Source organism: Tauraco erythrolophus, chromosome 15 (genome assembly GCF_009769465.1).
Source record: "Tauraco erythrolophus isolate bTauEry1 chromosome 15, bTauEry1.pri, whole genome shotgun sequence".
Lineage (NCBI taxonomy): Eukaryota > Metazoa > Chordata > Aves > Musophagiformes > Musophagidae > Tauraco > Tauraco erythrolophus.
Window position 1 is genome coordinate 20,802,498 of NC_141479.1, and position 13,111 is coordinate 20,815,608.

At 42.0% G+C, this 13,111-nt stretch overlaps 1 protein-coding gene across 2 annotated transcripts in view; it reads left to right on the forward strand.

Moving 5' to 3' along the window:
- The first annotated feature begins 175 nt into the window (after positions 1–175).
- The window catches only part of BANP (BTG3 associated nuclear protein), a 154,794-nt gene continuing 141,858 nt past the window's right edge, over positions 176–13,111 (forward strand). For both annotated transcript variants that reach the window (XM_086620753.1, XM_086620754.1), the window contains exon 1: positions 176–249. The gene's annotated coding sequence lies outside the window, so the exon portion shown is untranslated. The remainder of the gene's footprint in view (positions 250–13,111) is intronic.

Here is a 13,111-nt window from a genome sequence, read left to right on the forward strand (position 1 = left end):
GGAGGGGCGGCACCGAGGAGCCGACGCGCTGCCCTCTGGGAATTGTAGTCTCCGCCTGCGTCGCGTCGCTGAAGGGCGGCCGCGGGGCCGCGCGCCCCGTGCGCCTGCGCGGGCGCTCGGGGCGGGCGGGGGCCGAGGGGCCGCAGCGCGGCGGCGCGTGCGCGCTGGGGAGAGGGAGATCTCTCGCGAGGAAGGACGCCATTATCGCAGCCGCTCGACAAACACCACGAGAATTCGGCACCGCACACGGTAACCGCGGCGCCCCGCGGCCGGACGGCTCGGGCCGAGCTCCCGGGGGGCCCGGCGCCGGGCGTAGAGCCCCGGCCCTTACGGTCTGCCCGCTCCTCACAGCGCTGCCCGAGCAGCCGGGCCGCCAGGCGGCGGCTCCGGGGAGGGGCCGAGGTGAGGGGGGGGTGGGGGGGGTGAGGGGGGGCCGCGCGCCCCCGCCCCCTCACCCACACGGAGCGCGGCGGGGGCGGCCGGGGACTCGCCGCCTCCCGCCGCAGGACGCCGGGGCCGCTCCTCATCGCTTCGCTCCCCGCCTGCCTCCTCCGCGCTCAGCCGCGGGGAGGATCGTCACCCCCTCGCCGGGGCGCCCTCCGCGCCGGCCCCTTCTCTCGCCGCCGCTGCGGGGGCCGGTCCCGGGAGGGCTGGGCTGGGCCGGGCCGTGCCCCCGAAGACCGTGCCCTGTGTTTCCCTCGGCTCCCCGAGGGTCGCGTTTTCCCGTGGCGAAGGACGGGGCAGGGCTGAGCCTTGCTTCTCCGGGCGCTGCAGGCACGTTTTTGGGAGCGGCTGAGCGCGCTCAGCCCTGTCGTGAGAGCGCACATGAGTCGCGACATTGGTGCTGCTTCTCTGCTGCTCGCAGGTGGCAGGGATGGGAAGAGGCTGCGCTGCTGCTTTTCACCTGCCTGCTAGGGAGGGGAAAGAAAAAATAAGTCTCCTGAGATGCGTGTGTGGTCATTTAGTGGTAGTAAGGGGTTTGACTCCGAATCGGGGTTGGTATCTTCCAGTCTGGTCATGTCAGTGGTCTGTTGGACAGCACACTCCATCTCCCCTTTTTCCTGATTTGCGATTCAAGCGTTGCTTTTTTTAAAAAAAAATTCTTATTTTTAAATCGTTTTGCAGTGGGAGGTTGTGTGCTTAACCAAATAGAGTGGTTTTATCCTGCTGTGGGGCGTATAGTTTATGTATCAGTTTATTTTTAGAGCTCTCAAGGGAAGATTTTTTTTTTTTTTTCCTTAAAGCAAGGTTGGAGGGGTATTGGCGACTGAGTGATTGCTTCAGTGGAAGCAGCTTTCATATCGTGTTAAAAGGATAGTTTGGAATGCTTTTTGCAAATTTTTCTTTTTGCCTTCGGCGTGAGGTTACCTTAATTGTAGTACCCTGATGATGTCAGTCTTTCAAGAAGCAAACGTAAAATTTGTTAATTTTGAGTACTCAAGCAAGATCTTAAAACAAAAACAAACAACCCCCTTTGTCTTAATAATTCCATAGGACTGCCTATAGAAACAATGGGTTTTCTCCGTTAGAAATTATTAATACACATGTAAAATGGATGTCCGTAGAAATCAACCGGAATAACAAGGATGCGATTCCGAAGCTGTACAAGCCTGACTTTGAACATTAAATGACATCCTGGCAGCGGTTCAGTTTTCAATAATACATGAAAAGATGTCACGAAGAAAGCCTAGATAATTTATTAAAGTGAGTAAAAGATTGAGTTTGGACTTGGGAAACATTCTGTTTCCTTCAGAGGATGGAAATATTTTGCAACTTTTCTTTGTTTCGTAATTTGTAATATTCTGCAATAACAGTAGCTGGCTTTACGGTCTTAATTTTCCAGGCGTGTTTAAGTTGTGTGGTTACAGGACAGGTTTTAAATTTTAAGATTATTTTAAAGAAGTAATTCAACAATAACATGAGGAATATGAGGGTAATACAGTGAGTGTACACAGATGAAAGGGTTCTATCAGCACGTGTTCTCCTAAACGTGTTGGGAAAAGGCTTGTTTCCTGCCTGTGTTGTTTTTAACACAGTACAACATGTTTCACACTGTTTTGTACTGATGAGGTGAAGAAAGATGAGTTGATATCATAGTTCCTTGTAGCCATAAGGGCTACTTCTGGATTCACCTTGGCTTTGGGAGAGTAGAGCTGTGCTGTGGGAGTCAGACCCACGTTCATTACATTACTGTGCTCACGTTTGGGAAGACTTGAGGTTGTTTCTCATCTTTATCTCGAGCTTTTCCCTAAACTTGTAAAGCAGGAGGAATACGCGTGTTTATTTGTGAGAACTTGAATGTCTTCATGTCTTTCACTGAAGAATGCCTTGGATTGAGATTGCTGTGATGCTCCTTAGAAAGTAAAGTAAGGACTCAGTGCCTTCATTTTGGAAGGAAGAGATGGGTATTTCTCTTGGCACAGAAGCCCTTGTCCCACACATCTGCAGAAACTGTGAATTGAGCAGAACAGCAAGAGCCTCTGGTAGGAGGAGACCATGCGAAGCTAACGATTAGAATTAGAACAACAAAATGTCTATGTATATTCAACTTTGCCAATAAAATTTTTTTCACAGATTTGATTTCCTTTAGTTTGCAACCTGATATTTAGTTGTTGACTGCTGCAGTAATTTTGTTTCCTGTTTTTGACTCATTAAAAGGCTAAATCATAATTTTTTTTGAAGTAAAAGAATGAAAATGTCTTTAAAGTCATGTCAAACACTTCTTTCCTTGCAGGTTTAGGTTTTTAAAGTTACTGTTAAGTGCTTAGTTTTGTCTGCCACTTGTTAGACTGCCTGTTAAGACATCAAGCATAAGTGCACAAAAGGATTAACTTCGGAAAATCCTTTGCGTTTGGGACTTCAAATAAAATATTTGTAATGCTGTCTGTTGAACAAAATTATTTTATCTCACTTCCTGTCTGTAAAACCCTGGCTTAGCTTAAGTAAGGGTACGTTAAGTGCAAATTTTCCTCTGAAAATTGGAGCACCTGCGTTTTGTGATAGGAAAAAAAGAAAAATCATCTCTCTTATCCATGGAGTGAATTCATAGAAACTGTGAACACCCCTTTCTTCCGTGCTCCCGAAACACGAACGTGTCTGTTACACGTACTGACTTATCTCTCTTTGACATCATGTGAATTATTATGTGTCTTGCAAGTTTAAAGCTGGAGTTACTGTCGGTTTGTTTTTTTTCTAGAGGAGGGAGGGGGAATGGCAAAACAGGATCAGACTACTAATAAAAGTATTTCAGAACGTGAAGAGCTACTTGCTCTTCAGTTTTTTATTTTATTTTATTTTATTTTATTTTATTTTATTTTATTTTATTTTATTTTATTTTATTTTATTTTATTTTATTTTATTTTATTTTATTTTATTTTATTTTATTTTATTTTATTTTATTTTATTTTATTTATTTTATTTTTGGTAAGAATGAAAACCCACAGGTGTTACTCGTGTGTTTTAAAGCAGTGCTAAGGTCTGTTTCAGCAGCCTGAATGTTTCCTTTTTCTAGATAGCTACAGGAGGTCAATCTATTAGAAGACTTTTCAGTAAGCAGATTACTTTTATACTTTAAGTTGACCATCATGCTTTTTGATAGTAGAAGACTGTGCCAACGTTAGGGCCTGACCTTGTTCCTCCTGGAATTGCTGGATCAGAAGGTTTTTCCAGTGCGTGAAAGATTAGCAGTGCACATGCTAGGCAAAAAAAAAAAAAAAATATATTAAAAGCTATAATTTACATTATTTCCTTTTGTTGTCAAAGGATTTCGTTTTAGGGAAGCAGAACACATAAGAATTGAGCATTTTGCACAAATTCCCCTTGAACCTGAGGCAGGTGCTTGTCGTAGTGCACACGGGTCACGGAGTGTCTGCTGTGTTTGCAGGCAGAACCTCCAAGTGGTGAGCAAAGGGAAATGGAGATATTTTCTAGTACTGAAACATTCTGGTTTAGTTCTTTGTGTCAATGAAAAGCGTGTGCTAAACAAGAGTCTTAAAAAGCGTTCTGAATATATTTTTTATTAATTAAAAAGTCCAGTTCTATCTACCATGACTTAAAGAATTTTTTTTTTCCCCTTTTAATGCTTTTACTTAGGAAACATGAGATTATGTTACCTTTTTTTCCACATTTTGGATAGTTTCTAATAAGAAACTCATTTAACACCCCATCTCACCCCCACTACTCCCCAGTTATCATATGCTTTTTAGCAACGTATTTAAAAGTAATCATTTTCTTTTGACACTAAATTGCAGTGTTCGGTCTGTGAAGTGATATTTGCTTTGATGGAGTTAGTAATACAGGATGTGTTTTAGGAATTTAGTAGTTAAATTCATCAGACAGAAGTCTTACTCAGGTCAGGTTTTTTTTCTGCATAGCATGGTTCCTAGCTTATTCTTCACTCAGCCTTTCTTCTAGGTCTCTTTATAAACCTGGAGTAAATGTTGTTGGAAGGTTTGAAGAATCACAGGCTCAGCTGGTAATGGAACTTCTGCCACGTGGTCGTTGGTGCCAAAATTGGTTAATAGCCTTCCTCTGGAGTCAGCAAATCTCATGGCATATTGCTCTGCCTTTTCCCACTGAAGCTTCGTGATTGTGAAGGTCTCTGAAAGAGGGAATCTTCATGGAAAATTTTATCTGCTCTAAAATTTGTTCTTTGGTAAACTTTTCTTATTAAATAATTGCATTGAGTTAATGGCCTTGCCATTTCAGTGGTCATTTAAAGTACCATCTGGGGTACTAATTCATTAAGCTGTTTTCTTGAATACAGAGATTTTTTTATTTTGTGAGGGGGAAAAGTTACTTTGTGATACTGAAATGATTGGACAACATAATGAAAAACTGAGCTTTCAGAAGTTTAAGTTGAAAACTATGTTAATTTCCTTAAGATCTCTTTATTTCCCATCTTGCAATCTTGACTATATGCTTTCATTCTTGCCAAAAGGAAATAAAAAATAATATAGATTGCATAGATTTTCACGAATATCAAATGGTAGCACGGTAAAATAAAGTATTAAGCAGGAAGGAAACTTATGGGATAGCTACTTAATATTGAAATAATTAAGCTACATTAGAGATGTGTGCAAATGCTTTTATCAGGTATAAATTATTATGTAGGTGGTCAGTACTCAGAAGCTGTCATTTATTCAGCAAGTTTTAGCACGTGTTTTAGTACTGAAAAAATTTTCCACCTCCATCTCTCTCCTGGTAGCATCTGCCAGTTTTTTAGAAGTGTTATTTTTACTTGCACCCCTTTTGTTATGCTGTTTATTTCCCACTTTCCAAAGAGGATTCAAGTATTGACTAAATAGCTGGTGTCTAGATCTGTGGTTCTTCTCATATGTGTATTCCTTAAAAAATCCTTTTGAGTTGAGCCAGTAGTTGTACAGAAAGTGTCTGGAAGCCTTTCTGGCCAAGGCACAGTGGTGTTAGCTAGAAAGCAGCTACAAATGTGTTATGTGCAGCCCGAAAGAGCTTTTCAGCTTTTTGGTGCCCACTTTGCACGGGAAATCAGATTTAACATTTCTCAACATTCTGCCAGTCTGTGCCATTGAGGAAAGTCTTCTCTCATGAGCGAGTTTAGGGGCAAAGATCTGGGGATAGACCTTGTTCCAGTCTACACATCCTTGCTGGGGGAAAACGTGCTCCCTTGGTCCTTCACGGGGTGACTTGGGTTTCGTGACCGTAACGCAGATCTGTGCTGCAAAAGAGGCTGGTTGGAACTCTCTGCTCCAAGGCCTGGAAAAATGCTGGTGTGCTTGTGCCCTTCCTCACGTGTTTCATTCCTGGGGCTGGGAGAAGACTTCACAGCTTTTCTCAGCTGCCTCCGCAGACCTCTGGAGTAGCAGCGCTGGAGCTTTGTCCTGGTGCTCATAAAGAATTGCAGCGTGGTGCAGAGCTTGGGGTGGCACCCACTCTGAGTTAGCAGTAAGTTGCTTTTGTAGCTGGTGTTACTTCAGTTGCCAGCATTTTCTGGAATATTCGCTTTCTAAAGACAGTTCCCCTCTTCCTCCCCCGCCTCGGCTCTTCATCACTTCTCAGTAAAGGCCCTATGAGGTGTTAAAAAATCACTGTTTTTTCCTCGTTGTTTGCCCTGCAGAAGGAATAATACCAGCTTTTCTAAAATAACACCTTTTATTCAGGAGCCAGGCAGATACCACACCTTGTTTTTTGGGGGAGAAAGGTTTTTTTTTTCTTTTTTTCTTTCCCACATGGGAAAATGAACCCCTGAATAGCGTGTGCAATGACCCCTTGGTGGACCAGTAGCACACGCTGTACTGGAGGTGTTGTTGCTGAGGTCTGTAGAGCACTGTGGTTTCTTTCATGTTAGAAGCAGCACAATGTTTTAATGTCCTTTGAGTTTTGTGATGGAGACTAGGAGAAAATAAATATTTAAATATGGTGTTTCGACTGTGGTATAATCCACTTACATTGCAGTGTTAAACTTCAAACAAAGTTCTGCTCTTTCTCATGTAATTATTGTTCTGGTAAGAGCTTTCTGCTTGAGAACAACAGGAGGATGAATCGGGCTGCAGCTGTCTCTCTTCCATTAATTTTTCTTGTTTCTTCGTGTTTCAACTAGAAATTGCAATAGCGTGGTTTTTAGTTTTGATTTTACCTGTTCAGCAGGAATGTCATTTTGCTAGGAACAGTCAAGGCCAGGTTGGATGAGGCTTTGAGCAACCTGGTGTAGTAGAGGGTGTCCCTGCCCATGGGAATTGGAACTAGATGATCTTTGAGGTCCCTTCCCACCCAAACCATTCTGTGATTCTATGTGAAAGTACTCCTGGATAGGAAATTTGCAGGACCAAATGTTCTTTCAGAGGGTAGTTCCTGGTGTAGACAGGCCCAAGGGTACAACCATCTCTGTGTAAAGACATAGGCACAGTGAGTTAGGTGTGATGTTTTGTGCTTTGAACCTGACATTATTGAGCTGCCTTCGTTAATTTTGGAGGACACTCTGCAAGCATTCAAGTCATGCTGCTAATCTCATCAAAAATACATCTTTTCCCAACATCTGCAGGATGTTTTGGAGTTTATTCAGACACAAAAGAAAAATACTTTTATCAGTGTTATAGTTCTCATAAAGATCTAAGGTCTGCCCCAGTTAATTCTGATTGTCTTAGGCAGTGGTTTGAAATTCCTAAAGTCGATAAGTATCACAGAAAAATGGATTAAGAGGTTATGGAAAAAAACAGTTGTAACTTCCAATTTCAAATGAAGGTACAGTTGGCCGAAGGTCAAAGAATATCTGTGGCACCTATCTCAAAAAAATTCCAATCGTGGGTAGAAGTTCTTTGAGGCTGGGAGACACTTTTATATAAATAATATCAAACTAATTCTGGAAGTTTGTTCTTTGGATTGAAGTACTTGCAGGTTTTTTTTTGGAGCTGTTATCAATAAAGATTCTCCATCTAGTGGATGAAAACAATAAACGCGACGACATCTGGTTCTACATACTGCATTTGCTGTCTGGGCAATTCTTGTTCCGTATCTTCTGGTTTTCAACCCTACAAATTGTGCCTGGCGTTAATGACCTGTGTCATTAATGACCTGAATAATTACACCATGATGCAGAAAGCTGACCTCTGCCTTCAGGCACCGAATCTGCAAAGACTTAGGTATATCCAATCCATATGGGCAGTCTCATTGAGTGCAATGGGATTATATGTCTGCAAAATTAAATTCAGACTTTTTTGCGTCTCAGAGCACCTGGAAATGTGGTTGTAGTAGGTGTTAACATGTGCTTCCCAGCTCCCTTGGGAGTAATTGTCAAAGATGTGGGAGTGTGGGTGCCGGCACATGGCAGCAACAGGAGTGTTTGTACGAGGTCTGCAGAGAGTTTGTGCTGGGATTGCTGGTGTCCACCACTCAGCACTGTTGTGCCTCCTGCCAGGACATGTTAAGCTGCTACAAGGACACTGGGAAGCAGGACATGATGTTTCTGGTTTAGTTTGTGCACATGGTGTTGGGATCATGGCCAGTGGCAGTGTGTTAGAAGAGCTAGAAAAAGACGTTCAAGCAAAACAGTTGCTTGTACCAGGTGGAATGAAAAAAAAAAACAGAATACTTCTAGGAACAACACAATAAACCAATGACATGAGCTTTCAGAGCAATATTTGAGGATGTCTGCCTCCCTGCAAGATGATGTGCTCCAAAGGAATTTCATGAGCCTTTATTCTTGGAGCAGCTGTTGCCTTTTTTCTGTTCCTCTCTGTATTTTGAGAACTTGTACTGGAGTCCATCAGCATAACATCTCTGAGAGTGATATTTATTTTATGTATCTGTCTGCAGAATGTTAATAGTTAGTGTCCGTGCTTTCACAGATAAGGAACATTTCTGTCTTATTTTGAGAGGATGGGCTTTTTTTCTGATCTTTGGCTGAACCAAAGACACCTGTATATTCTCACACTAATTTTTTTGAATTGTTAAACTGAAATACTTCTGTAGTTTTACTGTGAAATTTACTTAAAACACAGTGTTTTTACTTGTGTTTTAAGGTGGATTGAGAATAAGGATGAAAGCTAAACAGATTCTGAGGAGTGTTAGAATCTTCCCCTTTATAGTTTTCAGTAGTAATAAAGAAGTGTAAATTCTGTTTTTTTTTTTTTTTAATCCATCCTACCCTGGAAAATAATTTTCAACTTCATATTCTGATAGACTGCAGCTTCAGAGAGTTGGAGCATAAGGGAAGCTGGTAGCTCCTGTATTTACAGTTAAATTTTTGCTTTTTATTAGTTATTCCTCATCTGCTACAGTGCATTAACACTTGCATTGATGTGGCTTGTTGGGGAATTATTAATTAGTGTTGTTCCAGCTGCCAACTAAAGGGACTTTATCTTAGAGAAAAAGCCAGACTTTGGGATTATAAAAACATCCCAAGTCAGAGAGCAAGACCAGAAGAGCGTTGTCAGGTTCTGAACCCTGTAATACCCATGAATAGCTTCCTGTATCAAATTGTACCAACGTTCCCTGTTCTTTCCAGGTAACTGCTCCTAGGGATTGTTTCTGTGAGGACATGACAGAGACAGGCTGAGAGAGTTGGGGCTGTTCAGCCTGGAGAAGAGAAGGCTCCAGGGAGACCTTCCAGCACCTTCCAGTGCCTGAAGAGGCTACAGGAAAACTGGAGAGGGGCTTTGGACAAGGGCGTGTGGTGACAGGACACGGGGCAATGGCTTTAAACTGAAAGAGGGGAGATTTCGATGGGATCTAAGGAAGAAATTCTTCCTTCTGAGGGTGCTGAGGCACTGGCACAGGTTGCCAGAGAAGTTGTGGCTGCCCCATCCCTGGAAGTGTTCAAGGCCAGATTGGATGAGGCCTTGAGCAACCTCGTGCAGTGGAAGGTGTCCCTGCCCATGGCAGGGGAGTTGGAACTGGATTATCTTTGAGGTCCCTCCCAACCCAAACCATTCTGTGAGATCCATTGCCAGGTTAGCCAGGGTTGTAACCTGAGCACACTGCTTGTTCTTCATTAAGACTTTGCCTGAAAGATTTTGTTTCGTACTTGGAGAGCCGTTTTGCATAATTTGCTTCCAGAGTGGATTAAACTGAACTGCACGAAGATGTTCTTGGTGTGGATTATTTTCTGCACAAAGACTTAAAGCTCAGTGGCCCTTCTGGGCTGTTTCCCTGAAGGGACAAGAACTTGAGGAAGTTGAACTGGCTTAACTAAAGCAGTAGAGTTAATGAGTATTATAATATAATCCCTTGACAGCATAAGGTCATTTTACTTCTGCACAAGGTTGTCCTCACAGAGGATTAATGCACTTGTGTGCGTGTATAATATATATTCTCACCGTTATGTTCACCTTTGTAGTCCAGCTGGTTTGGAAAACTTTCCCAAGTGTCAGCAAATCCCAGCTCTTTGCAAGATAAGGACCTTTGCTTGTCCCATTCCTGGTAGATGTTCACTCAGAAAAGTGGGCCAATTGCCTAATAGTGGGTTTATAAAGAAGAACACGTATTTGTAAAATAAATGCCGTATTTGAAAATTTGCCTTAATTAATTGAAAGGAGGAATGCAATGAAAAACATTTGAAGCTTTTGGGTCGGGTGAAATAAAATGACATCCTTCAGCTTTTTTTCTACACAATCAGAAGTAAATTTTTGTTGTAAATTTTTTCAAATGGAAGTATGAGAGAAGTTTTGTCATTTATCAATAGCACTGTGGAGCTATCCATTTATCAATAGTTCAAATAAGAAGTTCAATTAAACACTAGTCTAGCAGACTAGAGCTTTGGAAATTGGTGGGTTTTTTTTTTGTTTGTTTGTTTTTTTTTTTTTAATAGAGTGTTTACCCTAATCAGTATGAGAGAGAAGATTTATGTTTTGTGCCTGTTTTTATATGTTAACAAGGTTTTGGATGTTTTTGATTATCGACTTTGGATGATGACTTTGTAAAGCCATCAGATATTTCAGTACATAGGTTTGTTTACAAGGGACTGCTCAGAAGAATTACTCTGAATTAATGTTTTAAAATAGATTAATTAAATTGCATTAAACTTGTGTGTGTAAAAACTAAACTGGAATTCAGGTGAATTTAATTTAGCTGCTTACAAATATTAATTTACTTAATTAAGCAAAGGCTACTTTAATTCTGTGTTAAGTGTGTCAGTTCTGAGTAAGAGTATTGGCAGACATATTTAGTGCCCTTTATCTAATCTGCTTTAAATTTATACCTTTAGTTGTCCCCGATTAGTTTTTCTGAGTGTTCCCGTACTAGAGCCACCTCCTAGCAAGCAGTTGTAGGAATGCTCGAGGCTTTTCGAGCCCCTTTTTTGGCTTTTTTTCTGGATATGAAAAGCCAGGAACAGGGAGGAGTGTTCGTCTTTATTTTCTACTCATAATACATACATAGAAAAATTAATATTTTAAAGTTTTAATGGGTGATGAAATAGACTCTATTTGTTATTGGACGATTTAATTCTGTTACTCCACACTGGTGCTTGTTCTGTCTTGGAATCTTAGGGCTGTTTTCTCAGATTTTGAAAAATGTTTTTCCTTTGGGAGGTAAGAAGGAACTAGTGCAGTATGTTTGCTATGTATGAGTATTTCCATTAGTCACTGTGATTAAAACACGAGACAATTTTTAGTTTGTGCTGCTTTATACAACAGGAATAGGTTCCTGGTGGGTTCCTTAGGAAAGGATTCCCGCTGGGATGGGGAAAGGGTGGACAGTAACAGCTGATCTGCGAACTGGCTACCTGCTGCAAGAGGTCCGAAGGGTTGGAAACGTTGGAGGCAACAGATTTGAAGACTCAGGGCTGAAGTGGGAGTGAAGGTGGGAGGAAATCCTCCTGCTACGCACCATAACCTGTTTTTCAGTCTTTGCGCTGGGTGGGAGTTGAGGGAGTCCCTTCCAGCCCCCGGAGAAGTGTAGATCCCCCCAAACAGCTCAGCTGCAGTCGGTTTGAGTTTGGCAGGTCAAGGCTTCCTGTAGCACTAATGGGATGTTTTCCATTGTCTGGACCTCGTACCCTCTCCCAGATAATGGCAAACTGACTGTAAAATATTACTCTGATCCAACTGCCACGTGCTGCTTGGGGAGAAGAAAGTGGGCACGTTCCATGACCCTGTTGTAGTTTCTCCTCGGCTTCCTGACTTTCTGTTATTATTTCTTTCCTACAGCTTAATATTTGTTCCAAGTAGTATTTCAGCATTGGCTTCTCCATGCCAATGTACATATACTTAATTTAGGATTAATGGGGACTGTGGTTTCAGCCAGAAGAAAGGAAGGAGGTAAAGAGAGAAGGCTGGGAACATATAGCACATTTCAAGAAAAGAAGTGTTTTACGTGAGGAAATGCTGGTAAATTCTTTGCTGAGTAGAATATGTGGAAACTGTATTGGCAAAGTTTTTCTGAATTTGTTGACAGAGGCTTTTTAAAGCTGACAAACTAATCTAACAGTAATCCTGTTCAATTTTATCGGGCTTTTACCCTTGCTTCTGAAAGCAAGGTTAGACCATGGCTACAATTTTCTGTTGTAAATTGAAATTCTGAATTTGGAAGAGGGGCATTTTGTTCAAGTCGTGGTAGCTGCTGTGTGGTTGCAGTGCCCAGTGTAGCTTACTTGGGTATTGCTTTCCTAAACCACACATCCAGCGTTAATAATGGATTTATTTACTTTCCCCTTATGTTTTGATACAGGAGCTCACTCCTGGTGACAGCAGACGTATATTTTGTTCGGCTCGTTGAGAACGTGAAAATGTGTTCCCTCGGGATGTTGGCTAATTGCCCGTGAGCTGGGTCTGACTTACTGAAATCGTAATAAAATGTGTTTAAATGGAAATAAATACTAATGTTCTGAAGACACCTCACTGTGTGTGTGCAGTAGCTGTTCTGCCAGTCGTGGCTTGGTGGTTGTGCCCTTGTTTCAAGGCTCTGTGACACGAAATTTTGGTCCTTCTTTTCCGGTGTGAGGTTGAAAGCTTTCAGACTGACCCACGAGAGGTGGAGGACGGGTGTCACAAGTGTGAAATTATATTTTGTTTGTGTTTAAGAAAGGTTTAATTAATTCCAGTGATTTTTTTATAATGAATTTTGGAAGACTAAATATCTGCATCACATGAAGTAAAGTGGATTTAAATGAAAGCATTGCAGATCCTTTGGAATGTTCTATAAAATACTGACATATTCATAGCTATAGCTGGTTTAAATGCAATACGTGACGTATTGGTGAAACCTTGAATCAATAGACAAAGTTTTAAAAGTTGCCTTTTGTTCTGATTTGTCCTTTTTTAGTATTTGGAGTGGCGAGTGTCTTCCTCCAAGTTGAGGGCAGGGTTGTTAGCACTGCCAGCAGTACGTAACATTATGAAACAGAAACACAGCTGGCTTATGATGTGAAGCCTGGCAGCTTACCAGGATTTCTCAGAAATGGCAAATACAATTTGCCAAAATGGCATCCATATGCACTCAGGCATTGCCAGGTTTTTCGGGCGTGCTGCCACGGTCTGTGCTGTCCCAAGAGTTTGTCACCACGATCAGAATTTCAAATGACTCAGTGTTGGCCGTGCTGGTATTTTGAGTAAACAACTGGGATGTGTGGGGAGTCCTCCTTTTGAGATGGGCTTTCACCGCGCGCAGGGCTTCCTCCGGCCCATCTCAGCATCCTTCC